Source organism: Propithecus coquereli, unplaced genomic scaffold (assembly GCF_000956105.1).
Source record: "Propithecus coquereli isolate 6110/MARCELLA unplaced genomic scaffold, Pcoq_1.0 Scaffold556, whole genome shotgun sequence".
Taxonomy (NCBI): Eukaryota; Metazoa; Chordata; class Mammalia; order Primates; family Indriidae; genus Propithecus; species Propithecus coquereli.
Window position 1 is genome coordinate 381,448 of NW_012151463.1, and position 13,090 is coordinate 394,537.

Here is a 13,090-nt window from a genome sequence, read left to right on the forward strand (position 1 = left end):
TGACTTTTTATTTTGGTCATCTGGGGTTGAAAGCCACAGAGCAGGGCGATGTGCAAGTGTGTGCCACTTTCCTATATTTGGAACGAGCGGGTTTTTTTTTGATAGATTGTTGGCTGCTTGGAATTGCAGATGCATCATTAAGTTATTGCGTTTAAATTTAGCTCTCGTTCTCACTTTGGAAGGCAATGGAATGTTTCAATTACTTCACCACGAAGGGAAAGCAATGATAAAATACAGCCTCGTGACTTTTCGGAACCAGAGGTCTAGCCGGTGAGTCTCAGGGGGTCTGAACGTTTGACTCTGGGGTGGAGGCTCCCTGAGAACCTTAGTGACTGCTGAGTTTAGTCCCTCCAAGGACAGTATTTCGTGTGCAAATCCGTAACGATCATTAGCATCAATACCAGCGTTTCCGTCCTTCGAACTGGGCTCAGGGCCCTCTGTGTGAAGAAAACACCAGGATGCTCATTCACAGGCCTGAGTTGGGCAAGTTCTACAGCATCCCTTCTGCAGAGACTGAGTGCGGGTGACAGCTTCAAAGCCACGTCACCTTGTCAGATTTCAAGGGCAACAGACGCTCATTGAAAAAGTCACATCCGACAGAGATGTACAAAGTAAAGCCTTAAAGTCCCCCGTAAATCTTACGCTAATCTCCACTGGTGACCATTAGTAACAGTTTGGGTTTCTTTTTGGAATCTTAGCCCTTTCCCTGTGCATACACAAATACAGCGTCTTGGTGTATTCTAAAATAGATCAATGTGCATGTACAAAGTGGACGTGTATGTACGTGTGCATACACATATGTTTATATCTGTGTGTCCCAGTACATGCAGAATCTGCTCTGCAACTTTTAAATTAGTGTTCACTACTCGAGCATTAACTCAATATATTTAATTTGTGAAAACGCAAGTGTCTTTTGACTCTTCTGTTTCTACCAGGGTAGCCACTGTCATCAGCATGGTCCTACACACACACACACACACACACACACACACACACACACGCATGCATGTGCACGAAACCCTGTCATACAGTTTTGTATGTGCTTTAAATAAAACTATTTTTCTGCAGGTTGGTAATTTTCCCTTTCCAGAATATTTCTTAGAGATCTTTCCATATCATTTCCCTATTACATTGGCCCGATCCTGCTACGCTACCTCTTCCCTTTAAGCCGCTGCGAATTGTCCAGTGGCACAGCCGTGCCGTGGTGTCTTGGTTTGGGTTCTCCCGGAGCGAGTCCAAGGTGAGGGCTCCAGGGAAAGTGGCTTCTTTGGGCGTTGACGCCAGGACGTGTCGGGAGGGTGGAGGGGCACGAGTCGGCGTCCAGCCAGCTGCCTCTGTGGACGGCGGGGCCGGTCCTGCTGCAGAGCGCGGGGGGCTTCGTGCAGCACACCGTGGACTCGGCCGCTCGGGGGGCGCGGGAGCTGGGGTGTCCATCCACCGGCACCCTCTGCCTCTGCTCGGCTGAGGTGATCTTCCAGGTGCGTAAACGCTCTGGCGTGTCCTGCTCGCCCCGCGCACGGGCCGGGCCGGGCGTCAGGCACAGAGAGGCAGGTGTTGGTGGGGGGCGGGTTGGTGAGTGTGGAGATGAGAGCCAGGGGCTACGGGGGCTTGCTGAGCCCTGCTAAAGGCACTTGCTCCTGGTTATTTTAATACCAATTTAATCATATGTGGATGTTGATACGTGTGTATATAAACAAATTAACTAACCATTCCCCCAGCCGTGTTTAACTGTGACCCGCACGGCCGCAGCGAACGGCTTTGCCCATGCTCACCTGTGTACACGCTACTCCGGAATATGTGCAAATGTGCGTATATTTGTATGAGCATTAAAATATGTAGAAAAAATTAAACAAAAAACCCGGGAATACATGTGTGTGTCTGTCCACTATAATCTGCTTTTAAAATTCAAAGTTGCGTCATGGAATTACCCCGGTCTTTAGCGGTCGCGCGGGACCCAGTGTATGTCTTGGTTTCATATTCTCTGTATGTGTGCGTGTGTGCGTGTGTGTGTGTGTGTGTGTGTGCCTGACAATCTGGCTGTGTGCGTTTCAGGTGTTCGGTAAATATTTGTGGAGAAGAGGCCTCCCTGACACCGGTAGGAAATGGCCCCCAGGTACCGCGGGACTTTGGCCGACACCATCTGTTCCTTCCTTTCCCCGTTGGATAAGCCGTAGCGTTTGGACGAGAGCTGTTTTCTCAATGCCCTGAGCTCGGGCGACAGAGATCACATCCAGGCGCTGAGCAGGGTCAGAGGGAGAGACATTTCATCTTCTCCTTTGTGGAGAATTTGTGACCATCAGCCTGGGAAGGCATCGCCTAAACACACTGACGAATCCTGCATTTCTGCGACTGCTCCACAGACAACAAAATAGACAGAAACAATCAACGAACCAACCTACCGTCATGTTCAGTGAAAAAAAATAGAAATATTTATTGGAAAAAGTATAACTAGCACATTAACCAATGGTTTCGTGTTAGTCATGAAGTTTCCTTTTTCAATAAAATCGTGTATGTAAAACACAAACTCATTTGAAGAAAAAGTGTCAATTAAAAGCTGGCACAGAGATGGCAAAACTTGTGATGTCTGGGGACACCCAGGTGCCTGTGACCTCAGAGACGCAACCCGTGAGGGCGTCACGGATTGTTCTGGCGAGACCTGGGCACTTCCTGCCACCCAGGCCCTCAGACGGTGCCGCCCCGTGATGTCCCAGGACCCTGGCACGGACTGTCCCGGCATAATGTCGTTAGCGTGGGCATGTCTGGTGATAATGGCTCTTAATGTTATTAGTCTTCATGATTCAAGCAATTATGTATTTTAAATTCCATTTTGTTTGTTTCTTTTCTTTCTTTTTTTTTTTTTAAGTACACAAGTCAAAATGGAACAGGCTCTGTTGATACTGAAGTCTCAGCGCGAATTACCGTCAAAGGATTCATTAGTGCTGTCCTGGGCTGTCAGGAGATGCGTGCGACGCTGGCCTGCTGGCCTCGGTACCTGGCCTGGTTCAGGGGTGGCTCTGGGTTTGCCTGCAGGGGCGGCAGGAAGCTGCAGGGAGCGCAAACGCATGTATCGAGGGTTTTGCAAATGGCGAGGAGATGGTCGCGCTTCCAGCTGTGACATAGAGGTCTCGATATTGTTGTTCCACTCCTGTGTCTTGGCGAACCCAGGCCCCGAACACAGTTGACTTGTTCTTCTGCTGTGTAGAAGAGAGAAATGAGGCTGCCGGGGTAGCCGTGCTCGGGGTGGGGGGTCTCTGGGGCTTGCCACGCCCGCGGTGTTCTGTGTGCCAGGGTTTCCAGCTTACATGTGATGGAGAACCAGCTCAGACTCGCTTCAGAAAACAAAACAAAACAAAACAAAAAAACTGGCAGTTAATTGACTGGTGTAGTTGTAGTGTCCCCTTCAGGAATGGCTGGATCCAGGAGCTCAGTGTTCTGGGAATCTCCATCTGTTCCCTCTGTGCTGGCCTCAGTTTGAATCAGAGCCCTTAACCACGCACACGGAGTTCATGGCCTGGTTCTGTCTCCATGTAGTGTTGGCACTTCCACATTTGGGCTTGAGAGGGCCGCAGAACTTTGTACAACCGTCACTCGAACGCCATGCTTTCCATGCGTGGGAAGTCCCCACTTAACTCTCGTCTTTCGTCATCGTCCCTTCTGCGAAGCCTTGGGACCAAGCTCACGCGTTTTCAAGGTCATGTAAGGTTGTCCCCAAGTGGGAGTGACAAGGCTCCCAGGGACTGGTGTGGGAAATGACCCGGCCCTCACCACGGCCCTCCCTGCAGAGGTGAGGGGTGCGCGCTTGCACTCTCAGGCCTCTCCCGCCAGCCACTCTCACGGCGCGTTGCTGACATAACCACGCCAGGGAGCACGGACAGGTCCCAGCCTCCCGCAGGTGTGCGGGTTCCCCATGTCGTCCACGGCCGCGTGGGGTGGTTGACGCTGGATCACGCGGGCATCTGTTATGGACCGACTTGGGCTCCCCCAAAAGAATATGTCGGAGGCCTGGCCCCGGGACTTCGGACTGTGACCTCATTTGGAGACAGGGACTTTATGAGGGTAGCGAATGTACAGTGAGGTCAGCAGGGTGGGACTCAATCTACGGTGACTGGTGTCCGTGCACAAAGGGGGATTTGGACACAGAGACACACGTGGGGATGAACATGCGTGAACGTGAGGGCAGAGGTCGGGTGATGAGTCCACAGGCCGAGGAAGGCCCGGGATTTCCAGCAGCGGCGAGGAGAGGCCGGGGACAGTGTCTCCCTCAGAGCCCCAGAAGACACCGACCCTGCCGACACCCTGGCCTTGGACTTCTGGCCCCAGAGCTGTGGGACATCACCCTCCTGTTGTTGGGGCCGCCTGGTTCGTGGAACTTTGTCGTGGCGGCCCCAGGAAACTAACACGAGGTCTGTGGTTCTGGCTGTCCCCAGGGGAAGGGGACTTGCTCAGGAGCCCGTGGGGAGGTGACGGGCGGAGAAGCGTCAGGAACTCGGGGGCAGGTGCCAGCGGACGGAGCCTCAGGGTGAGCCGCCAGGTTACGGCTGCTCCAGCAGCTGCTGTTTGTTTGTTTGTTTGGTTGGTTTGGGTCCCTGTGCTTGAGATTGGAATCCAAGGGACTGGTTGTGGAATTGGCCTACGTGGGTCTCGGACCCGCCTGCAACTGGTGGAGGGAGACCCCTGCACGGCCCCCTCGCCAGCCCGCTGCACAGCGGGGCCCGGAGCTCTGGCGGGAGAGCGAGCCGCGGCCTCTGCAGCCCTTCACGCCCGCGGTCGCGTTGCGCCAGCTGAACGCCTCGTGGGGGTGAGCGTTCGGCTCCGAGCCGGCCTTCGGTCTTCTCCCGGTGCAGAGCGCCGAGGACGCCTCTTTGCCGGCACGGTCCAGCCACCACCTCCAGCCTACAGGCGCCTCGACCCGCCGTCTGCCCAGGGCCTGTGCGGTCTCCACGGGTGACCAGGCGACAGAGGCACTCGCCGTGACCGCCATCCACAGAGGGCAGCCGCTCCTGAACGCTCCTGTGTGCGTCTGTGTGTGCACGCATGTGTCTCTGAGTGTCTGTGCACACGCATGTGTCTCTGTGCATCTCTGTGTGTGTACATGCGCGTGTCTGCGTCTGTATGCATGTGTCTCTGAGTGCGTCTGTGTGCACGTATGTGTCTCTGTGTCTCGGTGTGCACACGCATGTGTCTCTGCGTCTGTGTGTGTACATGCACGTGTCTGTGTGCACACGCATGTGTCCCTGAGTGCGTCTCTGTGCGCACACACACACCCAGTCCCCCTCAGATGTCCGGCTGTTACGGGATACCACGGACAGCTCCCCATTTGTCCCGGGCCACGTGCAGCCGGAACGCCGTGGCCTGTACTACTAGGCGTCTTTCGCTCTCGAACCCAGCACCGGTCTGCAGGTTTCTTTGAAGACTCGAAGTGCGGTGTGAGCCTGCGCATCTGCCTGCCTCGCTCTCCCGCCTGCAAAAGGGGAGAAACCGACACCTTGGCCCAGACCACGTCTGCTCCGGGGCAGGAGGCCAGGGAGGTGTCCGAGGGGACACGTGGGGCTTCTCCATGTGGCCCGCTGGGTGGGCTGAGGGGCCGTGCGGGGTGTCCACGGAGGCTCGAAACTTTTGCGCAGCGCCGCAGGGAGACGACGGCCACTGCTCGTGGAAAATGGTGCTTTTTAATGCACTAGCGTTTGTTTTCTTAGTCCTGCTCTCGCCGTCCTTACACGGGTCACACTCCATACCCAGGTGGACCACGCGTGCCTTCCACACCCGCGCCCCGGCACACAATCACACACAAAGACCTGCGTGCCCACGCTTGGGCCTTTTGGGGGTTTTGTTGCTTTATTAAAAATGGGAATTTACTATATGTGTGTGTATTTTTATATATATATACACATACACACAACTATATATATTTTGATAACTTGTTTTACTCACTTAAAGGTATGTCATTAACATTTTTCGCGTCAATACGTAGAATTCTAATTCGTTATTTCGAAGCGTTCCGTTCTAGTCCGTACGGTGGGGACACACCACGGCTCTGCTCAGCCCTGATCAGTAGACGTTCCTAGTAACACATTCCCGTTTTCCCACGTTTCCTTTCCCTCCACTGTGCTATGATAAAGATCCTTGTGCGTATAGGTTGACGGTTTTTATTTTATGAAATCCATTTCTAGGAACCTCTAAGTCAAAATATGTGTCCCGTCTGTTAAAGGATGCTTTTCAAAAAGACCCTAGGAGCGGACTCCCAGCACCGGGGTTATCACTCTTTATCTTTTTGCAACTTTAGTGTGTGAGAAATATCGCGTCGTCGGGGTACAGAATATATTGTCAGTCGGTTTCCATTGTTGGTTGAATTCACACCTCATGACCGCGAGTGAGGTGGGGTGCACTTAGTGATCTTCTGATGTTCCTCGATTTCTGGGGACGCTGCTGACTCACGCTGTTCCTCGGCCGTGACTCACTTATCTGTGCCTTCATTGTCCTATCTCGGGAATGGGAACAGTGGCATTGATGTCTTTTGCTTCTGCCCACATAGTACATATGGATCTGTGCTGCCAGGTCTAAGGCACCACAAAAACAAAGCGTGGACCAGACCAGTGCGTCGGACAGGCAGCGTCAGCCACGGTGCAGCCTCTTACCACTGCCATACAGGGATAGGGTTTGCTTGGCTCAAGTGGTGACCCAGAGGTCGCCATCCTCAGGTGGCGCGAGGGCTCAGAGGACCCAGCCGCCTTCTAGCTCTGCTGTCCTCAGGGTCGTACAATGGCTGCTGTGCCTCCTGGCGTTGCGTCTGCATCCTAGGCACGAAGAAAGGGAAAAGAAAGGGTGAGGGCTGTGGGGCGTTTTCTTGGTGAGGCTTTGTTTTTCTGTTGAGGAAAGGAAGAATTCTGTGCCAGGTGTTTTCTGTTTGCCTCCTGGCTGCAGCCCCTGCTCCCTTCTGTTCTGCCCTCTGCCCTGGGAGGCTGACCGCTCTGCACGCCATTCTCTCAGGAGCCCTTGGCCTCTGGCTCCCAGGCGAGTGTGGCCAGAGGAGGCCCTGGTGGGAGGCTGGAGAGAGGCCGGGGCGTTGTAGCGACCGCTGGCCCTCCCGACGGTGGTCACGGCCTCCCATGGTGGCCGCTTCCTGCACACCCCCCACCGCTGTGGACTGTCCCTCCCTAAGTCCCCCTGTCTGCTCCTCAAGTGGCATCGTTCGCCCTGATCTGACAGGCGGGCTGTCCCAGGACGGCCACCTGCGCTTGTTGGCAGAGATGTCACGTGGCCGACCTCGCTGCAGGGAGCTGGGATTCGCAGCAGGGCCAGGCAAGGCGGGAGGGCTCGAGCGGCCTTTTCCAGCTCGCTCTGTGTCTGTCTAAGTGGGTTGGCGTGGGTGGAAGTCACGAAAACCGAGCCCGGTGGGAGCGTCACGATCAGCAGGTGTCGAGTGGTGAGTGCCGGACTTGGGGGGCTGGGAGGAAAGACGGGGGACGTTTTTATCCCTCAGGACCCGTCATGCTGCCAGTGACAGGTCCCAGCTTGGACCTGTGGGCTGGGCCTTGCTGCACCCGGAAGGAGGCGCCAGGTCTGCGTCGCGGAGCCGCGGGGACGCTGGCGCCATCGCAGAGTGTGGAGCCAGCCGCTCAGAGCACAGAGCCGCGCCTCCTCGGCCCCCTGGTCCCCCCGGTTTGCGTTCACTGTTTCCTCTGACGTCTCCCCGTCGCCGTCTTCACCAGCATGTCAGATGTTGCCTCCAAAATTGCTCTAAAAACACTGTTTTCCCACCCTGTGCTCTCCCTGCCAGCTCGGGCCCCAGGGGGTGGCCCGGGGGACGCCCCGCCCAGGGCTGCCGTTCACTCCCCGGGCCGCCAGTCAAACCTCTCCCGGCTTGGGGGTTTGCGCGCAGCGGAGCAACTCGCGCCCTGCGACCCGTCAGCCGCATGCAGCTGTGGAGGGTGAGGCCGACGTCCCGACAGGGGCCCGCGTTCTCCAGTCGGGCCGACCCTCAGGTCGTTCCAGGCAGACGTTTTACTCGGAGGCCTCTTCTCTGGCACAGAGACGAGACCACATGCCACTCCCAGCTGTGCCGTGTGGCGCCTGCCCTGGCCACGCTCTCCGGGCCACTCAGGGGCTGTCCGGGTTGCTGCAGGTCCCACGGCCTCTGCTGGGCAGGAGCTCACGATTCCTCGAGTACCCAGGCGACGGCGTCTCAGAGGCCCACCGCACCTGTCTCGGGCACCAAACCTGCAGCAGTCGGTCCTCTGGCATCTGCCCTCCTCAGGCCTGGAGGCATCTCTGGGCGGCGCCCTGTGCAGCCCAGAACTTTCTCAGTCGCAGCCCTTGAGCAGCCCCTTGGCAGGCCGAGGGTGGACACGTGTTCCGTGTCCCGCTTGCCAGGCCTGCGCTATTTGCAAAATGCACAACTAAGAGCGTTTCAGACAAGGGCACGAGCCCTCGCCGTGTCTGGGTGCCAGGGCTGGGATAGAGCTGTTTCAGGAGCGCGCGCTCCGGCCGCGGGGCGAGGCGAAGGGCCTTCTAAATCAAGGCTCTGTAAACCTTCCGAACGTCCACAGCCCTCGCCGCGGCAGTAAATCCTCTCTGCGGGGGACGCCGTCGCTGCCAGCGCGGTTAATGTCTGCAATTTATACCTGCGGCGGAGGCTGGAGCCGGCGCCAGCGTCTTCCAGCGAGGACCAGAAGGCAGCACTGACGGCACAGAAAGCAGCCCGGGTCCCCCGTCCTCTGCCGGAGGGAGAGAGAAAAAGGCCGAGGAGGCGTCCCACCCTCTGCCGTCTGTCACAGGCCGCAGCCCAGGGGGACCCAGGGAGGAATGTCACCGCGAACCTGAGAGCAGAAGGCGGCTCCGTGGGAGCCGAGCGCTGGATGTTTCCTTAAACCAGGACCTGGGAGGGGTCAGGGCAGAGAGCCGCGGCACGAGAGGAGGACGTGCGGTCGGAGCCCTGAGGGTCGTGTGTCCCGCCGTGCTGAGCAGCGAGGCTCGCAGAGCCTCCTTGACAGCCGTGCCACCGAAGCTCCGAGTTGGTGGCCCGAGGCTGAGTTCGGGCTCGGCCCCTGGGGCTGCCTGGCCGGGGCACAGCGCTGCCTCCTCTGGCCTTTCCTGTCCTCTGCTGGGAATGAGGTGTTGGATCGGACGCTGCCCGCCGCCCTTTGCTGGAAACCGTCTCCGAGTGGATCGTGCAAGAGCTTCAGAGCCGGCAAACTCACGGTGGCCTGGGGCTCCCTGGACGGCAGACGCCTCCGACAGACGCACGTTCCTGACCCACCACACGGCTCATAGTGGGGGTTGATGCTGAGTGTAAAGGAGGAAAATCATCTTTTATGGGTCACGCAATCGTGTGCATTGCTGGGACACGTCACCTTGTTTTTACCCTTTTGTTTTTGCTTACCAAAGAGACAGGTGTTAATTGTCAAAAAAATCTATGAAGTATTGTACAAGCGTGGAGTGGTTTTAAGAAAGTTATCCAACTTTGGGTCCACAGAAAATGGTGTAGACCTTCCCCTGCAAGTTCCACCGTGAACCCTGGAAACAGCTGGAGTCAGCGAAAGGAGAGCTCTGGGAGGGGGACAGAGGAAGCTGAGCTGGTTATGGACCCAGAACTGGAGGAACAAAATAATAGAAGGGACTTTTAGGCCCCCTGAGATGGCAATTCTGTGTGTCCACTTGACTGGGCTCAGGGGAGCCCAGGGAGCTGGTGAGACACTATTTCTGGGTGTGTGCGGGAGGGTGTTTCTGGCAGAAATCAGCCCTGGAATCGTGGACTGAGGAAGGGAGACCCGCCCTGCCAGGGGGACAGTGGCCTGGCCTGGAAGGTTTCTTTGATCCGAGAGCTCGAAGCTTCCCTGAGATGCCCGGAGACACCAGCAGGGCCAGGAGGCTGCGTGTGAAGGGCGGGGCGGGCTGTGTTCACACACGATGGTGTCAGCCGTGTGCCCATCGCGGTGAACTTGGCATCGCTGCCAGCTCCTCCGCCTCTCCCCAAGGCTGTCTTGGCTTTCTGTTCTGTTGTGTGCAGTTTTATTCAGCTGTGAGCTCATTGAGGTCCATCAGCCATTCACCGTGGAAACCAGAGAGTTTTCTGGTGGGTTTCTTCCCTCCCCTACCCGGTGCCCAGGCGGAGGGGAGCTTGGACGTGGAAGCTCGGCCACTTGGCCACTTCCTGCTCGAATGCTGGGTCTTCGTGGAGCGAAGCGGGGCAAAGTTAGCATTTGGAGTGTGTTCGTCCCAGTGGCGAGGTCCAGGGTGGGGAACAGGCACTTCCTAGCAGGTCCTCGTGCGGGACGTCTGGGCTGGCCCTGCTCTCTGAGCCGGGCTCTCCAGCCTTCCCTTTGACGCCTGCCTCTTCCCGCGTCTCTCATGAATCCCCCGTGCCTGAGGCAGCCACGTGTCCTTTCCGCTGCCGCACCCGGTTCAGAGCCTGGGCTGCTGGAAGAACGGGCGCCTCAGCTTGGTGGGCACGGGGAGGAGAGGAGGGAGGGGGCTGCGTCTAAACCCGGCCGAGCCCAGTCTGCCCGGGGGCTGCCCTCACCGCGTGACCAGAGCACGCTCCTCCTCGCCGGGGACCCGGGAGGAACAGTCGCCCGTGAAGACAGAGCAAGGAGGTGGTGTTTGCACGCCTCCCTCCAAGAATCCCACAGGACATGATCAAAGCACGCGAGTAAGAAGCGTGTTCACGCGGAGTGTGTGGAAACGCGGTCCCGGGTATGGACGTGTCGCAGAAACCCAGCGAGAGGAACCTACAAATGCTCAGGAAGTGACAGTTAGCTGGGCTGCGTGTGGCAGAGTTGAGTAAATCAACCCATGAAGCTCAGTCTATTAAACATCGTCGCAATCGGCCTGTTAAGCCGTGGTCTGCGCCTACCCAGTCGTTGGTGGGGCCCTTCATCCCCGACACGGAACCTCATCAAGCGCTTAATGAGAATTTCTCAGATGCTCGGGTCTGCGGTCAAATGCTCTCTGCACGCGCTTATTACAGGATTGAGACCGGGTCTACGTGCAGAAATTAAACTTGAACGAGGATGCTTTCTACAACTGAGGCTCGTTAGCTAAGGCAAGCGGTGTTTGCGTTGAGGCGTTTGAACTGTTTGTCGTGGTTGGAGTATGCGGTGCAGTTTTGTAGCATTTCACTTGGTTTGTTTTTGACTTCGTTTAAGCAAAAGCCAGGTTCTAGTATGAGGGCAAAGGTCTTGGCACAAGTCATACTTAGCAAATGAGAAGAAAGTTCTGGAATATCTGAGGTTCTTAATCGATAGCTTGCTCTAAAAGTTTACGGTTCGTGACGTGCAGACTTTCAGACGAGGTTTGGACGGAAGCCACCAGGAGTTTTGCTAAAAAGGCGCAGTCCCGAGACGCTTGCGGAATTCTTTCTGGAACGTGCTTACTCAGCTCCCACCTCCCACCTTGCTCTTCTGCCCACCCCCCACCCCTGGTGCCGTCACGGCCCCCTGAAGTCTTGCTTTCTCCGGCGGACGCGGGGCCGGGTGGATGCGGGAATTCCTGCCTGTGCGCATCTTGGGGAACTCAGGGCTTCCTGTTTGATGACCTGTCCTGGCGGTTAGTGGTAGAATAGCAGAGAGATGGTGGCAATACCAGGAATGCATGTTCTGTTATTTTTAATTTGGGAGAGTATTTTTTTTTTTTTAGAAAAGAAAAGTGCAGAGCAGAAGATACCACCCTCGTGCACTTCCCATCACGCAGAATCTCAGACAGGGCCAGTATCTTTGCTTCCAGCTATTGTTACTGTTTGTTCTTTCCGAAGTTACACGTTAACCTTTCCTTTGTAACTTTTACGTATGAAAAATTTCAAACGTACTGAGCAGGTGAAAGAGTAGTAACGGAGCCCTCACATACACGCCGCTTAGACTCAATCATTTATAAATGCTGTCGTCTTTGCTGTCTCCCTGTCTAGCTGTCACCATCTGTTCTGTTACCGAGCTATGAATATTTCAAAGTCACAGCTATCGTGGAACTTCATCACTAAATGCTTCGGTATTCACCGTTTAATAGCAAGGCTGTTTCCTGCATAACTGTGACACCATCGTCATACCTAGAAATTAACAGTAGCTCCCCAATACGGTCTGGTATTCAGCCCATATTTGAAATGTTTCAGTTGTCCCTGGGGTATATGTGTTTTTTTTATACATTGTTATTTTTGTTGAACCAGGATCCATTCAAATTTCTTAATCTTTTAAGTCTCTTTTAATACTTGAAAACACCGTTCCCTCATGTCACCGATTTATTGAAGAGACCAGATCATTTGCGTAGACTTCCCTTTGAAAATAAGTCAGGCGTGATGAATAGAGCTAAATTCTTCTTTAATTTACAGAGTCGACCTGAACACCCACCCCAGGCCCCTGAAGCACTCACTGTATTATCAGGATGCTGTGTATCTTCCCAAGTTCTTAAATATACTTTTACAGCCATGCATCCCTTAACGACAGGGGTGTGTCTGAGAAATTGGTCATTAGGTGGTCTCGTCGTCGTGGGAACATGATGGGGTGTCCTCACACACCCAGCTGGCGCAGCCTCTACACCCCTCGGCTGCATGGTGTGGCCTGTCGCTCCCGGGCTACGCACCTGTGTTCCTGTGCTGAACACCATGGGCGTCTGTAACACAGTGGTCAGTATTTGTGTGTCTGAACACAGAAAAGGCACAGTAGAAATATGGTTTAAAGATAAAAACAATGGTGCACCTGTGTAGGGCGCTAACCATGGAAGCCACTACTGGGGGGTGGGCAGAAGAGCAAGGTGGGAGGTGGAAGCTGAGTAAGCACGTTCCAGAAAGAATTCCGCAAGCGTCTCTTGGGACTGCGCCTTTTTAGCAAAACTCCTCGTGGGCTGGAAGCTGCTCTGGGGGAGTCAGCGAGTGGTGGGTGGCCGTGAAGGTGCAGGACGTTCCTGTCCACCGCCGTGGACGCTGTAAACACCGCACACTTAGGATGCATTACATTTGTGAAATGTTTTTCTTTCTTTAATAACCAATTAACCTTAGCTTACTATAAATTTTTAACTTTCTAAACCTTTAATTTTTTTGACTCTTTTGTGATAACACTTAGCTTAAAATGCACATATATTGTGCAGCTATACAAAAATATTTTCT